The sequence below is a fragment of the Salmo salar genome, chromosome 26 (genome assembly GCF_965601325.2).
Source record: "Salmo salar chromosome 26, fSalSal1, whole genome shotgun sequence".
Classification (NCBI taxonomy): Eukaryota; Metazoa; Chordata; class Actinopteri; order Salmoniformes; family Salmonidae; genus Salmo; species Salmo salar.
This window is the reverse complement of record NC_138316.1, coordinates 11206782-11232276: the sequence shown is the minus strand read 5'-3', so window position 1 is coordinate 11232276 and position 25495 is coordinate 11206782. Positions and strand designations below refer to the sequence as shown.

At 43.9% G+C, this 25495-nt stretch overlaps 1 protein-coding gene and 1 pseudogene across 1 annotated transcript in view; one reads left to right on the top strand and one right to left on the bottom strand.

Moving 5' to 3' along the window:
• The window catches only part of LOC106587147 (coiled-coil domain-containing protein 102A), an 86246-nt gene extending 71008 nt beyond the window's left edge, over nucleotides 1-15238 (bottom strand). Inside the window, exon 1 of the mRNA XM_014175207.3 lies at nucleotides 15083-15238. The gene's annotated coding sequence lies outside the window, so the exon portion shown is untranslated. The remainder of the gene's footprint in view (nucleotides 1-15082) is intronic.
• A 5416-nt stretch (nucleotides 15239-20654) lies between these two features.
• On the top strand, nucleotides 20655-24889 carry LOC145864316 (general transcription factor II-I repeat domain-containing protein 2B-like; annotated as a pseudogene).
• Nucleotides 24890-25495: the final 606 nt, after the last annotated feature.

Sequence of the window (25495 nt, the reverse complement as noted above, 5' to 3'; positions counted from 1 at the left end):
ACAAACTCCAAGCATTGATTATGCATGAATGGGCTGCCATCAGTCAGGATGTGGCCCAGAAGTTAATTGACAGCATTCCAGGGCGGATTGCAGAGGTCTTGAAAAAGAAGGGTCAACACTGCAAATATTGACTCTTTGCATCAACTTCATGTAATTGTCAATAAAGGCCTTTGACACTTATGAAATGCTTGTAATTATACTTCAGTATTCCATAGTAACATCTGACAAAAATATCTAAAGACACTGAAGCAGCAAACTTTGTGGAAATTAATATTTGTGTCATTCTCAAAACTTTTGGCCAGGACTGTACATGTCTGCATAAACAAATGCACGCAACACAACACACATATTGAACATATTTTGAAGGCTTCACAGATATGTAATAATAATTTGGTATACTTATATTTGTCTTATTTCACACATGTACAAGAGTGTATTACACACGTGTGAATTGTAAATGTGTATTTTGTGTATCCCAACTCCCCATGAGACACCCTTGGAGAGTGGGGTCACAGCCAGCCACACCCTGGAGCAATTAGGGCTACATGCCTTGCTCCAGGGCACAGCGACAGATTTTATACCTTATCGGCTCAGGGATTTGAAGTAGCGACCTTTCGGTTACTGGCCCAAAGCTCTAGGCTACCTTGCGCCGGTGTTGTCGCAATGATGTGCTGTGTTCATCATAGTGACCTTGCTCTGTCTCAGAGTTGTCTCTACCTGTGTATTGCTGACTGAGTGTCCAGAGTCTAAAGCAGCTCTGCATCACAGTGTGGTGCAGTATCAAATAGCCATCATTTATTCAGCAGCCAGCCCAGAGCCCAGGCAGGCCAGGAAGTGATGGAGGGCTGGAGAGATACTGTTTGACTCCATGTTTCACTGCCTGCTCTCTGCAGCTTGGTGAGAGTATATATCTTTCAACCCTGTCTTACAGCTCCTAAGCCAAGAGTAGATCACATCTGACTGCAGGGTATGAGCTTCAAAGCGTGAAACAAATTCATAAATTTTGATGGGCAATTTCTGCATAAACTTTAAGGTTAGGGTTAAGTTTAGGCATTAGCTCCGAAATCTTAAGGTTAGGCATTCTGCCTCTGATTCAAAGGTTGCAAGTTCGAATCCAGCAATAGAAAGTCGTTTTTTAAATGTTTGTATTAAGCCTATCCCAAGCCTTAACCCTTACCTTAAGGTAAGGTAAGAATGGTTAAGGTAAGAATGGTTAAGGTAAGGGTTAATGTTTGGGATAGGCTTAAAACAAAAATCAAAAAAGTGACTTTCTATCACTGGATTTGAACTTGGAACCTTCGGGTCCTATGCTTCACCATTCCCGTCCACAACACCCTAGCAAAACTGAAACCTACTTGAAGGTAACGGTGCTCACTGTTGCACCTAGTGCCCAGTTTCCACATCATCTCCCGACGTCCTCAGACATAGATGGACGTTGAATACTGACATGGCTGGTTTGGATGCAGTACAAACCCCAATTTATCGCTCCGCGTTAGGGGGGTGTCAACATTTCTGGGATTAGGGGGTAGAGAGGGAAGGGCAAATCACCCATACAAACTCCAACAGAAACACATAAAGTTGGTTGTAAAGGCCATCTGGTCCGTTGTTAGGTTATTTCCTTGTTGGAGCAGAGTGACACAAGGCTCAGACCTGTCCTGTGGGCCGGGGGATGAGACAACTTAACCCCCCTTAAAGGCATCTCCTACATGCACTGCAATGACCCAGCAGGATTAGGAAGTGTGTTTGAATGAAGCTGGGGGTGTAGGGAGAAGACACCCGTCATAGTAGGTTGTCATGAGGTGCAAAAGAAACAATCCCCATATATGCATTATCCCTCAGTTTAGTCAGTTTCTGCTCTCTTCTACCATCACCTCATTCCCTCTCCTTGTCCACTCGTACCTCTCCTCTATTCTTCCCACTATCTTCCCCTTCCTCCTCCTGCTTCTCTGTTGTCACTACTGGGGCTACAGTGGTTAGAGCAGATTCTGAGTGACAGATTGAATCCTGCTTCTCCTCTCCTCCTCAGTGAAGCTGCTCCTCTCTGCAGGGCCTGTCAGCTCAGTGAGGAGTCCTGCTGTTTCAATCAGACGAAAACACCACGAGTCCACCACACCCTCCCATCTGTCCCCCTGCCTCTCAGCTCCCCTTCCCTTAATCATTCCTGTCCCCAAAACAGCATTTAAATTCCATTCAAATAGTATCAATAAACATGCCACCACAATCAGGAATAATTTGCAATAACACAATTTCAGCTTGCATGGTTTAATAAAAATTGGAAATGTACCACCTCACATATTGTTGGGAATGATTAAATAAAATCACCCAAGTGGATGAGTGTACAAGCTGCCTCTAAAGAGCCATTACGTACACACAACTTAAAGGTTAAGTCAATAAATTGTTTGGCCAGACAGGTGTCAAGGAGAGCAAGGGAGAGCGAGAAAGAAAAAGAGCGATAGAGACTCTCAGCTAGTTCGTTTAACTAGCGGCAAGTGTCAAGGAGTAAGGAAAAACATCCAATGGGATGGTAAGTACTGTGGCTGTAACATCAAGCAGGCACTTGGCTATGCTTTGCCACTAAGTGCAATACGCCCAAACCCTCACCACAGGATTGAGTCCATACAAGTTCTATAACACAGTGGGGTGGGGTAAAATAAGTCAGTCACTAACGCTGGGGCGGGGACAGATCCTCAGTCCAGTTAGTAGTAGGTGTTAAGTTGCAGTAAAAGGATACAGGCTGTGCTGTTGAGTACGGATTAAAGCACCTTCAAATCAAATTGTATTGGCTACATACAGGCGTTTAGCAGATGTTATTGCAGGTGTAGCAAAATGCTTGTGCTTCTAGTTCTGACAGTGCAGCAGTATGAAACAAGTAATACCTACCAATTTCACAACATATACCCAATACACACAAATCTAAGTAAGGAATGGAATTAAGAATATATAAATATATGGATGAGCAATGTCAGAGCAGCATAGACTAAGATACAGTAGAATAGTATAGAATACAGTATATACTGTACATATGAGATGAGTAATGCAAGAAATGCAAACATTATTAAAGTGACATTATTAAAGTGACTAGTGTTCCATTTATTAAAGTGGCCAATGATTTCATGTCTGTGTATATAGGCAGTAGTTTCTCTGTGCTAGTGATGGCTATTTAACAGTCTGATGGCCTTGAGATTAGAGGTCGACCGATTATGATTTCTCGACGCCGATACCGATAGAGATTATTGGAGGACCAAAAAAAGCCGACACTGATTAATCGGGCGATTCTTAAATTTTTTTTGTAATAATGACAATTACAACAATACTGAATTAACACTTATTTTAACTTAATATAATACATACATACTATCAATATAGCCTCAAATAAATAATGAAACATGTTCAATTTGGTTTAAATAATGCAAAAACAAAGTGTTGGAGAAGAAAGTAAAAGTGCAATATGTGCCATGTAAAAAAGCTAACGTTTAAGTTCCTTGCTCAGAACATGAGAACATAAGAAAGCTGGTGGTTCATTTTAACATGAGTCTTCAATATTCCCAGGTAAGAAGTTTTAGGTTGTAGTTATTATCGGAATTATAGGACTATTTCTCTCGATACGATTTGTATTTCATATACCTTTGACTATTGGATGTTCTTAAAGGCACTTTAGTATTGCCAGTGTAACAGTATAGCTTCCGTCCCTCTCCTCGCTCCTACCTGAGCTCGAACCAGGAACACATCGACAACAGCCACCCTCAAAGCAGCGTTACCCATGTAGAGCAAGGGGAACAACCACTCCCAAGTCTCAGAGCAAGTGACGTTTGAAACGCTATTAGCGCGCACCCGCTAACTAGCTAGCCATTTCACATCTCGGGGGTTGATAGGCTTGAAGTCATAAACAGCGCAATGCTTGAAGAATTGCGAAGAGCTGCTGGAAAACGCACGAAGGTGCTGTTTGAATGAATGCTTACGAGCCTGCTGCTGCCTACCATCGCTCAGTCAGACTGCTCTATCAAATATCAAATCATAGACTTAATTATAACATAATAACACACAGAAATATGAGCCTTTGGTCATTAATATGGTCGAATCCGGAAACTATCATTTCGAAAATGAAACGTTTATTATTTCAGTGAAATACGGAACCGTTCCGTATTTTATCTAACGGGTGGCATCCCTAAGTCTAAATATTCCTGTTACATTGCACAACCTTCAATGTTATGTCAGAATTATGTACAATTCTGGCAAATTAATTACGGCCTTTGTTAGGAATAAATGGACTTCACACAGTTCGCAATGGGCCAGGCGGCCCAAACTGCTGTATATACCCTGACTGCTTGCACGGAACACAAGAGAAGTGACACAAATTCATGTTAGCAGGCAATATTAACTAAATATGCAGGTTTAAAAATATATACTTGTGTATTGATTTTAAAGAAAGGCATTGATGTTTATGGTTAGGTACATTGGTGCAACAACAGTGCTTTTTTTGCAAATGCGCTTGTTAAATCATCACCCGTTTGTCGAAGTAGGCTGTGATTTGATGAGAAATTAACAGGCACCACATCGATTATATGCAACGCAGGACACATTAGATAAACTAGTAATATCATCAACCATGTGCAGTTAACTAGTGATTATGTTAAGATTGATAGTTTTTTATAAGATAAGTTTAATGCTAGCTAGCAACTTACCTTGGCTTCTTGCTGCCCTCGCGTAACAGGTAGTCAGCCTGCCATGCAAGCTCCTCGTGGAGTGCAATGTAAGGCAGGTGGTTAGAACGTTGGACTAGTAACCGGAAGGTTGCAAAAACGAATCCCCGAGGTGACAAGGTAAAACTCTGTTGTTCTGCCCCTGAACAAGGCAGTTAACCCCCGTTCCTAGGCCGTCATTGAAAATAAGAATGTGTTCTTAATCTGACTTGCCTAGTTAAATAAAGGTGTAAAAAAAAATTTTTTTAAATCGGCAGCCAAAAATACCAATTACCGATTGTTATGAAAACGTGAAATCGTCCCTAATTAATCGGCCATTCCGATTAATCGGTCAACCTCTACTTTGGATAGAAGCTGTTTTCAGTCTCTCGGTCCCAGCTTTGAGGCACCTGTACTGATGCCTTCTGGATGATAGCAGGGTGAACAGGCAGTGGCTCGGGTGGTTGTTGACCTTGATGATCTTTTTGGCCTTCCTGTGACATCAGCTGCTGTAGGTGTCCTGGAGGGCAGGTAGTTTGCCCCCAGTGATGGGTTGTGCAGACCGCACCACCCTCTGGAGAGCCCTGCAGTTGCTGTACCAGGCGGTGATACAGCCTGACAGGATGCTCTCAATTGTGCATCTGTAAAAGTTTGTGAGGGTTTTCTTCAGCCTCCTGAGGTTGAAGAGGCGCTGTTGCGCCTTCTTCACCACACTGTCTGTGTGGGTGGACCATTTCAGCTTGTCAGTGATGTGTATGCCGAGGAACTTAAAACTTTGCACCTTCTCCACTGCTGTCCCGTCGATGTGGATGGGGGGATGCTCCCTCTGCTGTTTCCTGAAGTCCACGATCATCTCCTTTGTTTTGTTGATGTTGAGTGAGAGGTTATTTTCCTAGCACCACACTCCCAGAGCCCTCACCTCCTCCCTGTAGGTTGTCTTGTCGTTGTTGTAGTGTTAGTGTCTGATGATTAAGTTGGAGGCGTGCTTGGCCGCGCAGTCATGGGTGAACAGGGAGTACAGGAGGGACCTGAGTATGTGTTGAGGATCAGCGAAGTGGAGGTGTTTCCTTCCTTCACCACCTGGGGGCGGCCCGTCAGGAAGTCCAGGACCCAATTGCACAGGGCGGGGTTCAGACCCAGGGCCTCGAGTTTAATGATGAGCTTGGAGGGTACTATGGTGTTGAATGCTGAGCTATAGTCAAATAACAGCATTCTTACATAGGTATTCCACTTGTCCAGATGGGATAGGGCAGTGTTAGTGTGATGGCAATTGCATCGTCTGTGGACCTATTGGGGCGGTAAGCAAATTGTAGTGGGTCTAAGGTGACAGGTAAGATGGAGGTGATACGATCCTTGACTAGTCTCTCAAAGCACTTCATGGTGACAGAAGTGAGTGCTACGGGGCGATTGTCATTTAGTTCAGTTACCTTTGCTTTCCTGGGCACAGGAACAATGGTGGCCATCTTAAAGCATGTGGGGACAGCAGACTGGGATAGGGAGAGATTGAATATGTCTAGGGGCTATTGTGCGCACATGCGCGTTCATGTGAGGCGAGGCATTTTTCAAAACGTGTTTCAAGACACAGGAGAGGTCGGGTTGAAATATTACTGATGTTTCACATTAAAAATGGACCAAAAGATTGATGCTAAACAACGTTTGACATGTTTGAACGAACGTAAATAGATTTTTTTTTTTACTTTTCGTTGTGACTTTTCCCTCCCATTTTGAGTAGCCTACCGAACGCGCTAACAACACGGAACAGCATGGAGTTATTTGGACATAAGTTATGAACTTCATCGAAAAAAACAACATTTGTTGTGGACCTGAGATTCCTGGAAGTGCCTTCTGATGAAGATTATTAAAGATAAGGGAATATTGCTAATGTTATTTATGGTATTAGATGATTCCAACATAGCGGCTAGCTGTATAGCCTAGTGTATTTTTCTGACCAGAGTACTCAGATTATTGCAAAGTATGCTTTCCCAGTAAAGTTATTTTGAAATCTGTCAATGCGGTTGCATTTAGGAGAATGCAACCGTTATTCTTTGAATAACAGTTTAATACTTTAACCATGTTTTATAATGAGTATTTTTTGTAAATTCACTGGCAGTTTTGGCGGAGACACATTTTCTCAACGACATGCGCCGATGTAAAATGCTGTTTTTGGATATAAATATGAACTTGATAGAACAAAAATGCATGTATTGTCTAACATAATGCCCTAGGAGTGTCATCTGATGAAGATTGTCAAAGGTTAGTGCATCATTTTAGCTGGTTATCTGCTTTTGGTGACGCCTGTCCTTGAATTGAAAATGGATGTGTGTACTTTTTTGGCTATGTACCCTCCTAACATAATTTAACTTTATGCTTTCGCCGTAAAGCCTCTTTGAAAATCGGACAATGTGGTTCGATTAAGGAGATGTTTATCTTTTAAATGGTGTAAAATAGTTGATTGTTTGAGAAATTGAAATTATTAGATTTTTGATGTTTTGAATTTCCCGCCTTGCTAGCAATCCCGTCTGTGGGATTAGGTTACCCTCGATCCCCAAGAGGTTTTTTAAACACACCAGCCAGCCATTCTGCGCATGTTCTGAGGACGCGGCTAGGGATGCCGTCTGGGCCGGCAGCCTTGCGAGGGTTAACACGTTTAAATGTCTTACTCACATCGGCCACAGAGAAGGAAAGCCCACAGTCCTTGGTAGCAGGCCGCGTTGGTGACACTGTGTTATCCTCAAAGCAGTCAAAGAACGTGTTAAGCTTGTCCGGAAGCAAGACGTCGGTATCCGCAACGTGGCTGGTTTTCTTTTTGTAGTCCGTGATTGTCTGTAGACACTGCCACATTAGTCTCATATCTGAGCTGTTGAATTGCGACACCCCTTTGTCTCTATGCTGACGTTTTGACTGTTTGATTGCCTTGCGGAGGGAATGACTACTCTGTTTGTATTCTGCCATATTCCCAGTCACCTTGCCATGTTTAAATGCGGTGGTTTGTGCTTTCAGTTATGCGCGAATGCTGCCCTCTAGTCACAGTGGGTACAACATCACCTATCCACTTCCTGATAAACTCAGTTACCGTTTCAGTATATTCATCAATATTATTCTTGGAAGCTACCCGAAACATATCCCAGTCCTCATGATCAAAACCATCTTGAAGCATGGATTCTGATTGGTCAGACCAGCGTTGAAAAGCACGGGTACTAAGGACTTCCCTCTATGGATCTGACTGTAATTTATTTAGGCATGTATCACAGCTTTCTGCCAGATAAAGGGATAGGTAGAGATGCCTGGCGCTGTGCTGAGCAACTGTGCAGAGATTTTTTAAGTGTTACTTGTTCTTACTTTTCATCAAATAGAGGGTCCTATTCCTGACAGGGGGCCCAACCCTATTAGCCGGGCATCATGAGTAAGTGGTGGCGGCTGTAAGGCAGAAGTAATTGAGCATTAAAGCTCTCTAAATCTGTCTGCACATGGGCGGACGGAGAGAAACTACAGGATCAGACATTATGATAGGCTCTCCCAGAAGGAATGGTTTTACTGTGACGCCAACTGCCAAGACAGGGAAACAGAATACCTCCAGGAAGCTCAACAAAGGCTGACCAACTTTATTGTCTGAGACTCACATGTTGTCCCAGTTGGTGGCGAATGTGTTGGCAGCCCCCCACATCACAACAAAGCCCATTCAGTCAGTGTGGTCAGACTACCTGTGGGCATTTCTGTGTAACTGGCTTTGAGATCAACCACTGCTGCACAGCAATCGGATGATGCTTCAGAGACCTTCATGTGAGGAACATAGGAACATAGTCCTCCCTCACATCACTATGAAAGGCCGAACTGACGCCAGCCCAAAATAAATCCCTCTCATGGTCTTCTCATCAACACACAGAGGAAACAGGACGACAATAAAAAAAGGCATACCAGCATTTATGAGCTCATATTATAGCAATCGTTTTTGGCTACGTTGGCGCCAAATTTTGTCTGGTCAAGGCTGATGGCAGTCTTGGCCTCCGCCAATGAAAAGTTAAAGAGAGGAATTCAATTTCAATAAATTATCCATAAACAGAGACTGCCTATGACTTGTTTTGCATCAGTGCTTTTATTACAGACATGTACCTACATTTGGTTTGCATGACACACTTGTGCCTTTAATACACACCAAACACACTCATAAATACACAGCGCCCAATGGAATCTGGGCTGCATTACATCAGGGAGAGCAGAGCTAGGTTCTTTAATGTATCCGAGGCCTGGTCCTCCTCACCATTCGTTCCACTGACGGACCAAACCAGGTCTGATGTCTGCGCTCTGTGGACGTAAATAGGGGCCTCTTTCTCTAATAATGAAGCAAATAGCATGCCACAGCCCCTCTCAACCTAAAGCCACTAGCAGCTGCTTCTGGTGCATCTGGCAGACTGCTTAGAGAGGCACAGACCGTCCCAATGACGTCAGACCGTTTGTCCCACCCAAAAGGCTACAGGGTGACTTACGGTCACTCCCTGGAGAGAGAGCAGCCAAACTTGTTTCCAGGTTGGAAGGAGAGGGAAGAAGAGGGGGTTTGTCAGTGGTGGTCAGTCAATTCCCCAACTATGCTGTCTGCTCCACCCACATCTCCTTCCTGTGGTCTCTGGACAACAACATAACAATCTCTGAAAACAACGTTAAAGTCACTCTCTCCCAACACACACTCGGGTTAAAGAAGCTAGAGTTAAACAGAAGGTTGCTTTAACGGCAGCAACCACAGCAAGATTGCTCGATAGTGATGCCCCATTGACAGACCAGACCAAAGGCATTCCATGCCTTGCTCAAATGTAACATTACTGCCAAACAGTAATTACAATGTCTTATATAAAGCTAAAGTTAGGCATTCTGTCAGATTCACATGGAAAGACTTGCAGGCAGTACAGAGTTCACATCAATAGCCACTGAATCAGAGCTTTTTCTAAACTGTTTTGATGCTCTATTCTTTTTAATGCTTAAACTCAGAAAGGAACAATATTGCGACAATCCACTACTCTCTGTAACAGCTGATGTTATGTCATCAAAACGTTCACAGGAGCCATGTGCCCCTGAGTCCATATTCATGGCAAGCAAGGTCATTCTTCCACTTTGTTCCAGTGAAATATGCAGTTTCCGAGTGTGTCTTGGGGGATTTGGGATATGCAAAAAACACACTTCCAATTCACACATGCGTATAATACACACTTGTACATGTGTGAAATAGAACACATATATTACTATGCAAAGGCCAGCAAATTCCTCCTAGATCCTCTCATCGTTGATACAGAGCCTTTTCTTCCCTCCGTTCTCCCAGGTTTGGCCATAGCTACAGAATGACAAGGCCAAACAACAAGTGTTGAGAAGGCGCTTTTATTCTGTTCAAGACACCCAATTAAGATGGCAGGTTACACTGCGAGAGAGAGAGAGACAGACAGGCAGATAGACAGACAGACAGAGACAGGCAGAGAGAGAGACAGGCAGAGAGAGACATGCAAAGAGAGAGACAGAGAGCAACAAAGAGAGACAGAAAAAGGGAGAGAAAGACAGAGAGAAAGACAGACAGAGAGAAAGACAGACAGACAGAGAAAGACAGAGAATGAAAGACAGACAGAGAGAGAAATACAGAGAGAGACGCTAACACTAAATCAACATCTGGCTTATCACAGCTCCTCATCAGAGCCACAAGTCTCAATCTGACAGCAAGGGTAAACAGCTCACCAACCTAGCTGCTCAGAGCATGGACAGACGCGACTGACTGGACAGCCAAAAGCAAACTACGCAAACCAACCCTAACTGTCTCAAGATCTCAAGTAAAATAGTGATGGATGCTGGTTATTGATACATGATCCTCTACATGCAAGATAATATCTAAATCTGTGAGACTGTGCCATACTGAACACTATGCAGACCTCTGGATGTCAGCCATATCATTCGTTATCACAGTGGTGTGTCACAAGTGAGCTCTGCAGAAGGCTGATAATTCAATTGAGAGATTAGGACACCGTCAAGCAAACAAAAACTGTCTCTTATCTCTTAACCTTTTCAAGTGTGAGTTCCAAATATCTCTAACGGTCGCCCCAGCGTGAGTTTCTTTATGCGCGAGATGTCAGAATGCACTCACTGTTCCAAAATGTGATTGTTTACGCAACCGGACAGTTAACCCGCGCTGCCCTCAAACCACGGCATGCGCTGGCTACTAATTATCTATAGGCTGTGTTTCAACTTGTCAATTTCCAATTATTTTCTAACAACAGTTTGAATTGAGGTGTGTTCCGCCTCCTCATTAATTCACATAGAAGTAGCTCACTTATGTTTGAGGCTTTACAGCTATACAAACTTCTCTCTTTGAAGAGAGCCCAAGCACTTCCCCCAGTGTTTCCCCAGATCAAGTATGCAGACATTTGCACAGTCTTGCACAAACTTTTTCCCCCTGGCACATTTTCTGGCTGGCGTTCGCATTGCTTTTATTGTTGTTTTCCTTACAAATAATAACTTTGGACATGTGTGCGTTCCTATCAAAGTAAGTGCCTTATTTTCTATATATCATGTTATAGTTTCTACTGTAGCATACCGTATGTATGGAGCATAATGTATTTATTTACTGTTTTATTCACATGTTTTCATGTGCTGGTGACAAATCATGCATTCAGATTTTTGCATAGATTGTAATGAACATGTATGTAAAATACTTTTTTGAAGGTTATACTGATTATGATCAGCTAATGCTAAGCTATTTGCCAGCTATGTGTGGCGCCATGTTTCTTGACATTATACAATGCATTTTGGGGGTCACGTCTGTCAGACCAAAGATGTTATAACAAAATGAGGTGAAGGGATAAACTTCTGGGAGTGAATGAAGGGAAGTGAATGATAGTAGACGACACACCCCCTTCAACATGCATACTGCAAACAGACCAAACTCATCTAGTCTCCACTTCCTATCTTTGGTTGGCACGGAAAAAACGAATATGGCGGCACAAACTACCCATCGGTGGATTACTTTCGATTTTTCTAACGTTTTTTACTCAATTATTTTGATCAATGGTGAGCTCACCCGTGATGTGATGAATTGTAAATAGTATTTGCTATTATTAATAAACTGGTCACACTCAGGACATAATGTTGTAATGACTGTGTTTATGCTAAATGTTTCCGTGAAAAAAACAGTGTGGCCAGCTCAAACGCTGACTGTTGCGTCAATCGAAACTGGACATTCTAAATAAGCGTCCTAATCACACCGGTTTGAGCGTACGCTGCAGGGACCACTTTAGAATGATCCCACCCGTGTGTTGGTAAGTGTCAAAGCGTTAATGAGCTTCTGGATCAGTCATTAACCCAAGCCTCAGACTGTATATCCATCCTAAGACTGATGATATGACAATAAGCATGGTCAAGGGGCTGAGAGAGCACTGCAATAGGAGCTTCTAGACCTCAATCGGTCATAGGGTCTCTATCCCTGACCATGAACCTACCAGCACAGAGCTGATAGAGGAAATGCCTCCTGTAAAAACAGTCATTACTTATTACACCCAGTGCCGCAGAGTTCTACTGACGTCAGCTCTGATTGGTCACTTGTTTTTCTTCTGGACACGTCTTCCAGTCGGGAATAAATAGCAGTATTTATGGATCTCCTGTTGACAGCAACAATGACCTCAAAGCCCAAAGACATCAGTCAAATAACTGGATTAGAGAGAGAGAGGTTAGAGGGGGGAGCGAGAGAGCGAGAGAGCGAGAGAGAGAGAGAGAGAGCAAAGGGAATAGAGAAGGGGGTTTGAGGGGAGAGCAAACACCACGAGAGGGTAAAGAGCTGGGTGTGGAGGAATGGAATGCATTTAGCGAGGATTATTGTAGGTACACTGTCAATTTGGCAGGCAGGCTACATACCAATTGCTCTTGATTGCACCAAAATAAACACAGTATGACCTCCAGTATTTATCCTGGACATTCACTAAAAGAGTAGCCGTGCTACACTTAACCACCAGTACTCTATGAGCCATTGTTATATTCTGGCATTGTTTATGTAAGTGTTGAAATGGGTGGAGAGGTATTGGAGGATGTTGATATTCCACACAGGAAGTAAGACAAAGGAGAGGTATTTTCAAAGCCAAAGGCATAGTCTACTCTAAAATTAGCGTAGAGTCTTTGGGTTTTCAGTAAAGCGGTACATCAATCCTGTGTAGTTATTGTTATTACACACACACACACACACACACACACACACACACACACACACACACACACACACACACACACACACACACACACACACACACACACACACACACACACACACACACACACACACACACAGAGAGACAGATTCAGAATGTCAGTTCACAGACACACAGCCTGCTGCGTGTGGCAGACAAGCAGATGGGTCTCTGCCATCCTAAAAATGTGGTGTTGCTGTGACAACCACACACGGTGGAGTTGTCCATCTGCGTGTGTGTGTGTGTGTATGTGTGTGTGAGAAGAAACCCAGTCGAGATGTGAATTATCTCAGTACTTGGGTCTGTCTGTTTAGCTGACCCAAGCATCACGTAGCCATTAAGCAGCTTATCAAAGCAAGCCCAGTTAGTGTTCGGACATGCATTCAGGGAGTTATGTGCCTGAATGTGGGAAGTAAGGTTGTAAAGAAAAGATCAGTTGGACTCATCCCCATCATCTTCATTCTTGTCATCTTTATCAACAGTCATCCAGTAGGTAGGCAGACTATAGTAGGCTAAACAGGGACATCACTGGGGTGGACTACAGCCAGAGTGGCCAAGGTTTCAGTGAGCATGTCTCACTTAGCCCCAAGCCTGGTTAGTCAAGACAGGAGCATTGAGAAAAGAAGTGGAATAAAGGGGACAGGTGGCCTCAAGATTATTTTGAAAAAAGGTGGAGGTGGAGAAAGGGGAACATGGTAAGAGGTATAGGGCCAGCTGTCCTATGAATCCTTCCTCACTTTTCAGCAAGACACAATTATCTAACTGCTCTCTATTGTATCTATTTTAAAAACGGAAACCAATATGCAAATATGGCAACCTACCATTATAATTTAGAATGGTGGGATTTATGGTGGAAGAATATTTGCTGCGGACTTGGAGTTGCTATTACAAGTGTGGGAAATGTGAGAGTGACCTGGGCTTAATCAAACTTGTCTGACCTCAGGTTAACACTGTTTTGAAGTGGAAGACCAAGGGTGTTTTCTTTTTAAAGCTGGGTGTAAAGGCAGATGGCACAGACCCAGACCCAGCCTGGAGGGAAAAATATGGTGTTTTTAAAAACCTAAAGGCTATGTCTATTCAATCAAAGCCACTTGGTATGTTTGTGAAGGGGAGAAGAGATGAGGGAATGACAGCTGAGCTGGATGAAAGAGAGAGGAAGAGAGATACATGGATGCATGGAGGAATAGAGTTCACTTGAAAACAAACCATAATAAGCACGTCCCATTGATTCAATGTCACTTTCACAGTATTATCGAAAATATAACAAAAACATGTAATGCAGTACCCTAAAATAAGATTTTACAGAATAGTAGGCTACAGAGCTGGCATCATCTTCTGGGATACACCCATTCATTACAACTAAAAAGAAGGGAAAAGTTGCATGCAAGCCATGTAACAACGGAATTTTAAAACAAAGTAGGCCTAGACAAACATTTATACTTAGAAAAAGATCATGCAGAGATGTCCAGTCCTGTAGAACTAACTAACTTCCATGCTGATGTTAGCACAGTAGAGCTTGCGCTGCGACAACTATGATGGCACAATACTTTCAGCAGATGGATTCCCCAAGAATGATGCCACTGAATGTCAAAAATGTGTCATTCCACTAACCTATATTATTCGGTGTCATTCAACGGTCTCATTCAACAGTCCTCTAAAATTGTCGTAGCAAATACTGTAGCGTAGCATGATTGTTTCTTCAATAAGAGGTACAGTGTCAATCACAACTTTGTTGTGAGATTGTAACACACGCGCCTCGTTATAAACGAGTTATAAGTGCGTCATTGCAGTACATAAGCAAGGCCATTTCACAGGGGAAATGACGGTTAACTTAAACAGAGAATAATTTACTCCTGACAGCGACTATTAGCAAGCTAGGTGGAGTGAGGAAAAAAATGATTCCATTATATCAACTTCATGGTGTGGTGATTCTGTAGTAAAAGCGAGCAACAATGGGTTTGCAACAATGTATAAACATTGTCAAGTTAGTCAACATACAGACAAACGTCTGTATTATATTTATTCACGAATGTTGAATAATATCCATGCACACACAAGGACAGAAAGGGATCAGACTGGGCTTTCCTGCATGGAATTCTGCCGTGTTGTCTGTCATTTGACACCCCACAGCAAGCAAGCTGTGGCTTTCAAGTGAAACTAGCTGTCCACAGCAGAATAAAAATACATACATGCACATACCTTTATAATGGCCCAATTTCAGCTTGTTCTAAATGCCACTTGATGCGATATTTGTTGGGTAGAAGTCGCTATTCTCTCTTCGATAGTCTTCACGTCATTCTTCCTACAGGAATTTTTCCTTGGGAATTGGAGGTTCGTTAGCGGAGTGGGGAAGCGAAAAAGGGGTTGGACTTGGAGATGAGGGCGGTGCCAAAGACGGCGCTTTGAAACCATCCATCCAACCTGCTGACAGTTTGAGAAGTTGCTGAAAAGGCCAATCGAATTGTGCATTCACACTTTGATTGGGCATAAATCCCAAACGTGTGCAAAGGTTGTAAACCGTTTCATTCCGTCCTTTTTCATTAGCAGAGTAACTGTATCGCTCACATTTTGCAACTTTGTACTTATGAGTCAGGGATACTTTGTTACTCAGTCGGGGAGATAAGAAAAAATAAGTAAGGACATAATGCAGACAACTGTGAATATCTGTAGCCTACCCCTTGTAGTATGGAAGTATGGGAAGAATAGCCTTGATTATATAATCATATCCATGGTTAAATAAACAGCCAATGTAACTGTAACACGTTTTACTGAATTCCAAATGTCTATTACATATCAAAGAAAACAATGCAGATTAAAAGTGTTTTTCTTTCAACTTTTTTAAGGAAGAGGATCCATGCTTTCTCTCTTTATGTAGGCTACAACTTCACAGAGTAAAAGCTCTATGGTGTGTGTGCTTTCTCACCAGTAATTGGTTTTTCAGTGCGTTACATCAGCTGCGCTGTTGGAACTCAAACATCTTCCTTTGATAAATGATGTATGTGATCTCCGTTCTCCAGAACATTTGTGGCAAACACATAAAGTGATGCTAACATTTCTACACATTATGCACTCTCTCAATGGATGTAACATATACCTCCACCAAACTGTTAGATCTTAAATTACCCCAAAATTGGGCGTATCCATTGAGATAACACTTACCAGGGTGCTAAATCCACAAAAAAAAATGCTTCAGCTGATTGATGATGGCAGGCGTGGATTACTCTGTGCACAAACTCTGGAGTACAGAGAGAGGGCCTGGTGCCAAAGTAACTCTCTCTCCCTAGCCTATCATTGTCTGTGGGAGCCTGTCCATCAGTGTGGAGTGGTCTGCACCCCCTCCCAGGGAGACAACCAGGGAGCCAGAGAGAGGGTAAATGAAACCAGAGGGACTGAGGAGAGACTATGAAGCCCCTGCCAGAAAAGTATTGTATAAATTTAAGAGGAGCGTTTAATATTTCGCAGAAATCTATTCCATGAGTAATGAAAGAGGATACCATCCTCTATTACACTATACTAGAATATTAGCATAATAGTCTTTGGTATGGGGTGTTCCTGGTTGGGTCAAGTGGTCAGGAAAAACTCCTGACTCTACCATAAGGTGTGGTATTGAGCGTACCTGGGGTTAGAGGTTAAGGACGAGGTGGAGGTGAGAAGTTGAGTGACGGAAAGAGGCACATCCTTTCAAATCAACGATTTCATTGTGTTATGTATAATCCTGTCTAACTGTTATCTGTTATAACAATTGCAGCTTTTCTTCACCCTGTGGGGGAAGAGGGGGTGGCGAATAACACTTCAGAGACGAGTTCAACAATATGGAGGCCAAAGACAGAATGACATGTGCACTGTAGTGGGCGCTCTGACTGCACTCCTCTCTCACAGCACTCTCTCTCATGTTCTCTAGGGAGCCGAGCAGGCCCCCCACACAGGCCCTCTCAGGATAACTGGTAATAGCTGATAATGAGGTCACTTCCTTTGGGGTTTCCTCTCAGACTCCACACAGCCAGGAGACTCACATATCTGTGGTCTGGGTGGGGGGACTGAGGTTTTTTGAATTTGAGACGGTATGGGCAAGGGGAAACACATTATTCAAATCTCTGAAACTAGGACACTGATAGAAATTATGAAAGGGGGAGTGCCTCCTTTTTCTAAGCCATTATTACTACTGGTTCGCGTTGCTACTCAATTTACCTACATTTTGTTTGCCTGGCTGATTTTCATTTTTTTCAAGTCTCAGCTGGACTGTACAGGAAGGATGTACCTTATTTATTTACATTAGCAACATGTAAAACATAACAGGACATACAATTGCACTGTCACTTCTATTCAGTCATCAGCGTTGAACGAGGGATGGGAGAAGACCATCCACACAAATCAAGCAGGGGATTCTTCAGGCAGAGAGCCTAGTATACCCTGTGAACAGCAAGAAAGGAAGAACCCTGTGAACAGCAAGAAAGGAAGAAAGAGTCTTTCTTGTTCTCCCCTGCCTACCTACAGCCAGCAGCTCTCTCAGATGTTTGGGAAAATGCATGTAATACAAACGCGCTTTCAGTCGAGCACATCGGCACGGGCCTAGTTTATACAGTGTGGAGCAGGATGGGGCCAGGCGGAGAGGGAGGGAAGGGTAAATGGGGCCAGGGGTTTTTCCTCCTGTTCTTTCCCAGTCCAGCAGCTAGTCTCTGGGGCTTGCCGTGTTGAAAGATCAGCATGTCTTCTGTATATCTGGTTCATGAGAAGTCCTACAAACCACAGAAGGAGTCATCATCATGTATACACGAGTGAATATTCCCCCCACACTCTTACTTACTCAAACATATCAAATCAAATGTTATTTGTCACATGCTCAGGTGTAGAACTTACGGTGAAAGGCTTACTTACAAGCCCTTAACCAACAATGCAGATCAAGAAATAGAGTTAATAAAATATTTGCTAAATAAACTAAAGCAACAACAAAAAAAAGAGAAAACTACATAACAGTAACAAGGCTATATACAGGGGGCACCGGTACCAAGTCAATGTATATGGGTACAGGTTAGTCAAGGTAATTTGTAAAGTGACTATGCATAGATAACAAACAGCTAGTAGCTGTTAATGTAAATGGTCTGGGTGGCCATTTGATTCGTTTAGCTGTTCAGCAATCTTATGGCTTGAAATACATACATACAGAGTACACGCACACAAACAAGCACACACAAGTCAATGCAAAAAGGCATGCACAGATCGCTTCCAAAGAAAACAAATTAATGCTACGTCACATTGTGGAGCCCTGGCGTTGTTTTCAATTGCCAGGAAACTTTCACTGAAGCTCTGCCCAGCCACAGCAGGAAGACATCCAAGAAGAGGAGGAGGGACATGCGGAGGAGAGAAGGAGAGAGAGGGTGCAGATAGAGAGAGAGAGAGTAAGAGAGAGAGAGCGTAAGTAGTGGGGACACCTCAAAGTAGAGCTCGTAGAGAGAAGCCAAGCCTCTGAGTTGTTAGGATCAGCGTGATGGTGGTGTACACTTCGACAAGGATTCAGAGAGACCACACAGAAATAATACACACAGATCTACAGCAGAGTACAGGGACTTTCCAGGGCTAGCTAACAAACTTCGATTCTGCTCCCCGCCCAGTGCTACACAACTTCACTTTATAACAGTATTGCAGAATTGGGGCATAAAATAGGAAGTCATTGGGCCTCCCGAGTGGCGCAGTGGTCTAAGGCACTGCATTGCAGTGCTTGAGGCGTCACTACAGACCTGGGTTTGATCCCTGGCTGTGTCACAGCGAGCTGTGACCGGGAGTCCCATAGGGCGGCGCACCATTGGCCCAGCATTATACAGTATCTGACTGTGAGTCAGTGTATCAGAGTGCATATGCTGTCACAACAATTACTCTGTTCTCAAATGTTCCACACCATCTGTATTTCTTCTGTCTTGCAGGGGAAAAGCTGTGTATGAAATCTCTCTCTCTCTCTCTCTCTCTCTCTCTCCCTCTCAGCTTTAACTTCAAAGAGGATGTTGAATGTGCAGCGAACCTGAGCTCTCTTATGTAGGCCATGTTTGGAATGTGAGAAATTGGAGGAATATGGTTTTGCTGATAATAAGATAATCACTTTCTGCACAGTCAACTCTTTCCCATCCTGTGGGACCTGGAATTTTGCTCTCTTCCTCTGTATCACTGGACACCACATCTGTCAGCTGTGCTTTACCTACAAACACACTGTAGGGTAGGACCATATAAACATATAAATCAAATAACAGTAACAAAGCCTTATGTGGAATGTTGATCTCTGTGCTTTCCCTAGTTAATTACATGCAATATGCATTTTGTTCAAATGTGACGCTATATATTCAAGTTCACAGCAGCCTCAGAGCAATTGCTTCATTCATTGTGTAGACCAGGCCTGGGCAAAGGCCAGCCCGGGGGCCGTATGAGGCCCGCAACCTGATTCAATACGGCCTGCGGAATCATTCTCAGATCACATAAAGAATTTGCGATAGTAAAATATTGAAAAAACGTATTTGCTATTCAAATTAAAAGCCCAATGAATACTCGCCTTTATATAATGATTTAACTCCCACCGCTTGCGGGACATTTATTTTGAAGGCACGTATAAATAGGAAAGTTGACAATGAATGTAGGGTGTTACAGCAAAAGTGGACATCGAAATATTTCTTTATTGAGGTATCAGGGAAAGATGTGTCCTTACACGGAACCCAAACCGGCTGCGCGTGTGCGCCATTGTGCGCTATTGTGCATGCATTTATTTTGTCCCCCTACACCAAATGTGATCACGACACACAGGTTAAAAAATCAAAACAAACTCTGAACCAATGACATTAATTTGGGGACAGGTCGAAAAGCATTAAACATGTATGGCAATTTAGCTAGTTAGCTTGCACTTGCTAGCTAATCTGTCCTGGGATATAAACATTGAGTTGTTATTTTACCTGAAATGCACAAGGTCCTCTACTCCGACAATTAATCCACACATAAAACGGCCAACCAAATCGTTTCAAGTCATCTCTCCTCCTTCCAGGCTTTTTCATCTTTGAATTTATATGGTGATTGGCATCTAAACATTCATAGTATTACCATGACGACCGGCAAAACAGTTTGTCTTTCAATCACCCACGTGGGTATAACCAATAAGGAGATGGCACGTGGGTACCTGCTTCTATAATCCAATGAGGAGATGGGAGAGGCAGGACGTGCAGCGCGATCTGCGTCAGAAATAGAAAGGAGTTCTATTTTAGCCCTTGGCATCGCAGACACTCGTTGGCGCCCGCGATCAGTGTGGGTGCAATAATTGAATAACATGGATTTCAAAATTTATTTTGCTACGCTAGCACACGTGACGTGTCCGGTCTGGTCAGCATGTTAGTGTGTAAAGAGAGCATCGCTGTCTTGAAAGACTACAACTTGTCCCGACACTTCCAGACGAAGCATGCAGAGAAATATAGGAATATGTCTTCTGAGCATCGAAAGAGTTGCTTTCTCAGTTACAAAGGCATAAAGGACTTTTCACAAAACTGCATTCAGCAAACGACGGAGTTGCGAGAGCTAGCTATGTACTGTCCCACAAAATTGCTAAACATAGCAAGCCATTCGCTGAGGGAGAATTACATTTTACATTTATGTCATTTAGCAGACGCTCTTATCCAGAGCGACTTACAAATTCATTAAAGAATGTTTAATTGACTCTGCAGCAATCCTTTGCCCCGAAAAGAAAGATAATGTTTACCTGTCAAGACTAACAGTGACGCTGCGTGTTGAGGACATTGCAGAGAATATGGAACAACAGTTGAAAGACAAGGTAAAGGAGTTCACTTATTTCTCCTTGGCCCTAGATGAGAGCAGTGATGCACGTGACACGGCACAGTTGTTGATATTCTTACGAGGCGTAACCCCAGACTTTGAAATTATAGAGGAGCTTGCTTCAGTGCAGTCAATAAAGAGCACAACCACAGGGAAAGATTTATTGGAGGTTAATAAGTGTGTGGCAAAGCTGGGACTGAGTTTTGAAAAGTTTTCCAGTGTGACCATTGATGGATGCCCAAACTTGACAGGAAAAAACTTTGGCCTTTTGAAAAGGATACAAGATCAAGTAGCTGAGCTGAACCTAGATCAGAAAATTATTTTCCTGCATTGTATTATTCATCAGGAGGTGCTCTGTAAATGAGTTCTGAAAATGAGTCATGTTGTGGATACAGTCACTAAAGTGGTAAACTTCATAAGAGCAAAATCTTTAAACCACAGGCAGTTTGTCTCACTGTTGGAAGAGACAGAGTCGGGTACTGAAGATCTCCCCTACCACACAAAGGTGAGATGGATGAGTTTGGGAAAGGTGCTTAAAAGGGTTTGGGACCAGATTGCTGAGTTTTTACAAATTAAAGGAAAATATGTGGATTTCCCTCAACTGCAAGATAAAGAATGGTTGGCTGATTTTGCCTTCATTCACGAGGGCCATGATGTCCACGGTGAACTGAATTCCAAACTACAAGGGAAGGGCCTTTTTGCACATCAGATGTACAGCCTTGTCAAAACCTTCGAAGTAAAATTACTCCTCTTGACTCCCCAAGTAGAAGCCAACAATCTCACCCACCTTCCAACACTACTAGTCTGTTCCCTATCAGATGGCCAGCGGGAGAAGTATACATCGCTGCTGCGTGCGTTGAACGGTAAGTTTTCTCGTCATTTGGAGGATTTCAAAGTGTTGGAAAATGACATGCTGTTGGTTTCCTCTCCTTTCACCTTCAATGTGGATAACGCTCCCACTGACCTGCAACTTGAGCTTATCGATCTTCAGACTGATGCAGTGACTGGAGAACTATTCAAAACAATGTTACTGACGAGGTTCTATGCATCTCTTGATGAACAAAACAATCCAAAGATTAGGAGTCATGGTCAGAAGATGTTTGTACTGTTTGGGTCAACCTATGTACAGTATGTGAACAGACATTTTCAGTGATGAAATATAACAAGTCAAGTCACAGATCATCTCTTACTGACTCTCACCTCTCAGCAATCCTGCACATAGCGACGTCAGAAACTATACCTGACTTCACTGCTCTAGTCAATGCCCATCAGGGACTTCACTCCTCACACTGATCAAGTAGTTGAAATATAATGTTGAGCTCTCTTTCTTGTGTTTTTGTGCATACCCGTTAACAAGAGTTCTGTCCGTGGTGCTGAATGCACAGTGTACTTTTCCCTCCGTGTAGTTCATTGCATGTTTAATAATGAAAATACCTACCAAAAGGAGAACATGGATGTGGTTTATTTCTGTGCTTGTTAAAAAAGTAAAATAAGTATCATATCTGGAAGTGATTTACAGTAGATATATCTGTCAACACAGTCATACACATGATGTATAATCCTGTAATATGATTCTGGCCGCGATGGCAAAAATATATTCTAATGTGGCCCTCCATGGAAAATAACTGCCTACTGGTGTAGACATACATACAGTCGACACCTCAATACCATTTCTAGGATCCGAGGTTAATCTGAGGCAATCTTTTAAAGTCTATAATGTATGAAAGTATGAAAACCAACCAAGAATAGGCCATATCTGGTACTGAAACATTCTCAATGGTGCTGTGTTCACATTAGAAAACCATGAAATTACTCAGTGCCCCTACCTAGTATGATGAGCAATATCCAGTAACAACTGAGTCACAATGATTTGTTTGTAATGAGGAACAATACTCCCATTACATATTCAGGGTTTAAACTAAACTTGAAACATACAATTTATTTGACTGATGATGATTTAAACCCATTTCTACTCTTTCACTATCATATGAGAACGGAAATAATCAAAGTCAGACACACGCCTGATCACACCGATATGATTGGGAGGAAATGCTGAGGGGATGCAAGGGGAGGAGGTCAGAGGTGGTACACTCTGACCAAAAAGAGATTAAATCCCAGCTGAGTCAGAAACAATCTCTTTTATTAAGGCACAAAGACTTCACATTTAGATCAATTATTCTGCCTCCCCATCCCCCTCTTCCCCATGTGACTTCATGTAAAATTGATGTCCCTTACAAAAAAAACACATCAAATTTGCTTTTTCACATGTGAAATATCTCTTTTGACACATTGAGCTTAAATTTTACATGTGAAACCATATTTTCATATGCATTACATTTTTCACGTGTCACACCCTGGTCATAGAGAGCCTTTTATTCTCTATGTTGGTTAGGTTGGGGTGTGACTAGGGTGGGTAATCTAGGTTGTTTTATTTGTATGTTGGCCTGGTATGGTTCCCAATCAGAGGCAGCCATTTATCGTTGTCTCTGATTGGGGATCATATTTAGGCAGCCATTTCCCCACTGTGTTTGTGGGATCTTATTTTGTGTTTGTGCATGTGCACCACGTAGTCACGTTTCGTTGTTTGTTTATTGTTTTGTTTTGCTGAAGTTTCACTTGGTAATAAAGATGTGGAACTCTACGTACGCTGCGCCTTGGTCCAGTTCTTACGACGATCGTGACAGAAGATCCCACCACAACAGGACCAAGCAGCGTGCCCAAGAGGAGAGAGTATCCTGGACTTGGGAGGAGATTTTGAATGGGAAGGGATCCTGGACTTGGGAGGAAATCCTGGCAGGACAGGATCGCCTTCCTTGGCGGCAGACGCAAGGAGAGAAGGGAGGACAGCGACGACGCCGGGGTTCGCGGCCACAAGGAAAGCCCAAAGGACAGCCCAACATATTTTGGGGAGGGAGCACACGGGGTGGTCGGTGGAACCGAGGAGCGAACCAGAGCCATTCTGGGAGAAGAGGGAGAAATTGGAGGAGAGTGAACAGAGAGTGCCAGAGACCGTCAGTGAGTTGATGGAGAAATTGGAGGAGAGAGAAATGAGAGAGTTGTTGTGTTGGTCTATGATGCACGTCATTCGCCCTAATGAGCGTGTTATCTGTTTGATGCCACCTGAGTCAGCTCTCCGTACTCGTCCTGAGGAGCGTGCTAGCAGTCTGGTAAAAACTGTGCTGGCTCCACGCAACAGGTCTCCAGTACGCCTCCACAGCCCTGTACGTCCTGTGCCAGCTCTCCGCACTCGCCTTGAGGAGCGTATCATTTGTCCGGTACCATGTGTGCCGGCTCTACGCACCAGGTCTCCAGTGCACCTCCACAGCCCAGTACGTCCTGTGCCAACTCCCTGCACTCGCAGTGCGAAGTGTGTCATCGTTCCGGTACAATTTGTGCCAGCTTTATGCACCAGGTCTCCAGTGCGCCTCCACAGCCCAGTACGTCCTGTGCCAGCTCCTCGCACTCGCCCTGAAGAGCATGTCACCAGTCCGGTGCAACCTGTGCTGGTCCCACGCATCAGGCCTCCAGTGCGCCCTCCCAGTCCGGCATGTCTTGTGCCAGCTCCTCGCACTCACCCTGAAGAGCGTGTTACCAGTCCGGTGCAACCTGTGCTGGTCCCACGCATCAGGCCTCCAGTGCGCCTCCCCACTCTGGCATGTCCTGTGCCTGCTCCCCGCACTCACCCTGAAGTGCGTGTCACCAGTTCGGTGCCGCCTGTACCGGCTCCATGCACTAGGCCTCCAGTGCGCATCAACAGTCCAGAGCTTCCGGCAACGGTCCCCAGTCCAGAGCTTCCAGAGACGGTCCCTAGTCCAGAGCCTCCGGCGACGGTTCACAGTCCAGAGCTTCCAGCGACGGTTCACAGTCCAGAGCTTCCGGTGTTGGTTCACAGTCCGGAACCTCCTATGACGGTCCACAGTCAGGAACCTCCTACGACGGTCCACAGTCCGGAATCTCCTACGACGGTCCATAGACCGGAGCCTTCCTCTGCGCCGGTGCCCAGTCCAGACACGGCGGCCAACTCAGCTCCATGGCCGGAGCCTTCCTCGGCGCCGGTGCCCAGTCCGGGTGCGGCGTTCTACCCGGCTCCATGTCCGGACCCGTGGTTTGGGCGGGGGCAAAGTCCCACACCAGAGCTGCCACCGAGGCTGGCGGATCCGCGAGCGGAGTGGGTACTTCTCCCCGCACCGGAGCCGCCACCGACGCTAGATGCCCACCTGGACACTCCCCTATAGAGTCATGTTTTGCGGCCGGAGTCCGCACCTTTGGAGGGGGGGGGGGTACTGTCACGCCCTGACCATAGAGAGCCTTTTATTCTCTATGTTGGTTAGGTTGGGGTGTGACTAGGGTGGGTAATCTAGGTTGTTTTATTTCTATGTTGGCCTGGTATGGTTCCCAATCAGAGGCAGCCATTTATCGTTGTCTCTGCTTGGGGATCATGTTTAGGCAGCCATTTCCCCATTGTGTTTTGTGGGATCTTATTTTGTGTTTGTGCATGTGCACCACGTAGTCACGTTTCGTTGTTAATTTATTGTTTTGTTTTGCTGAAGTTTCACTTGGTAATAAAGATGTGGAACTCTCCGTATGCTGCACCTTGGTCCAGTTCTTACGACGATCGTGTCACGGTTGTCGTCGGTGAAGGAGGACCAAAACGCAGCAGGTATGTGCAGGCTCATCTTGATGTTTATTTACTTTCAAATTGAACGTACAAAAATAACAAAACACGAACGATCAACAAAAACAGTCTGGTAAGGCACAAGGCGAAACACAGAACAATCTCCCACAAAATACAAGACAAACACACCCAACTAATAT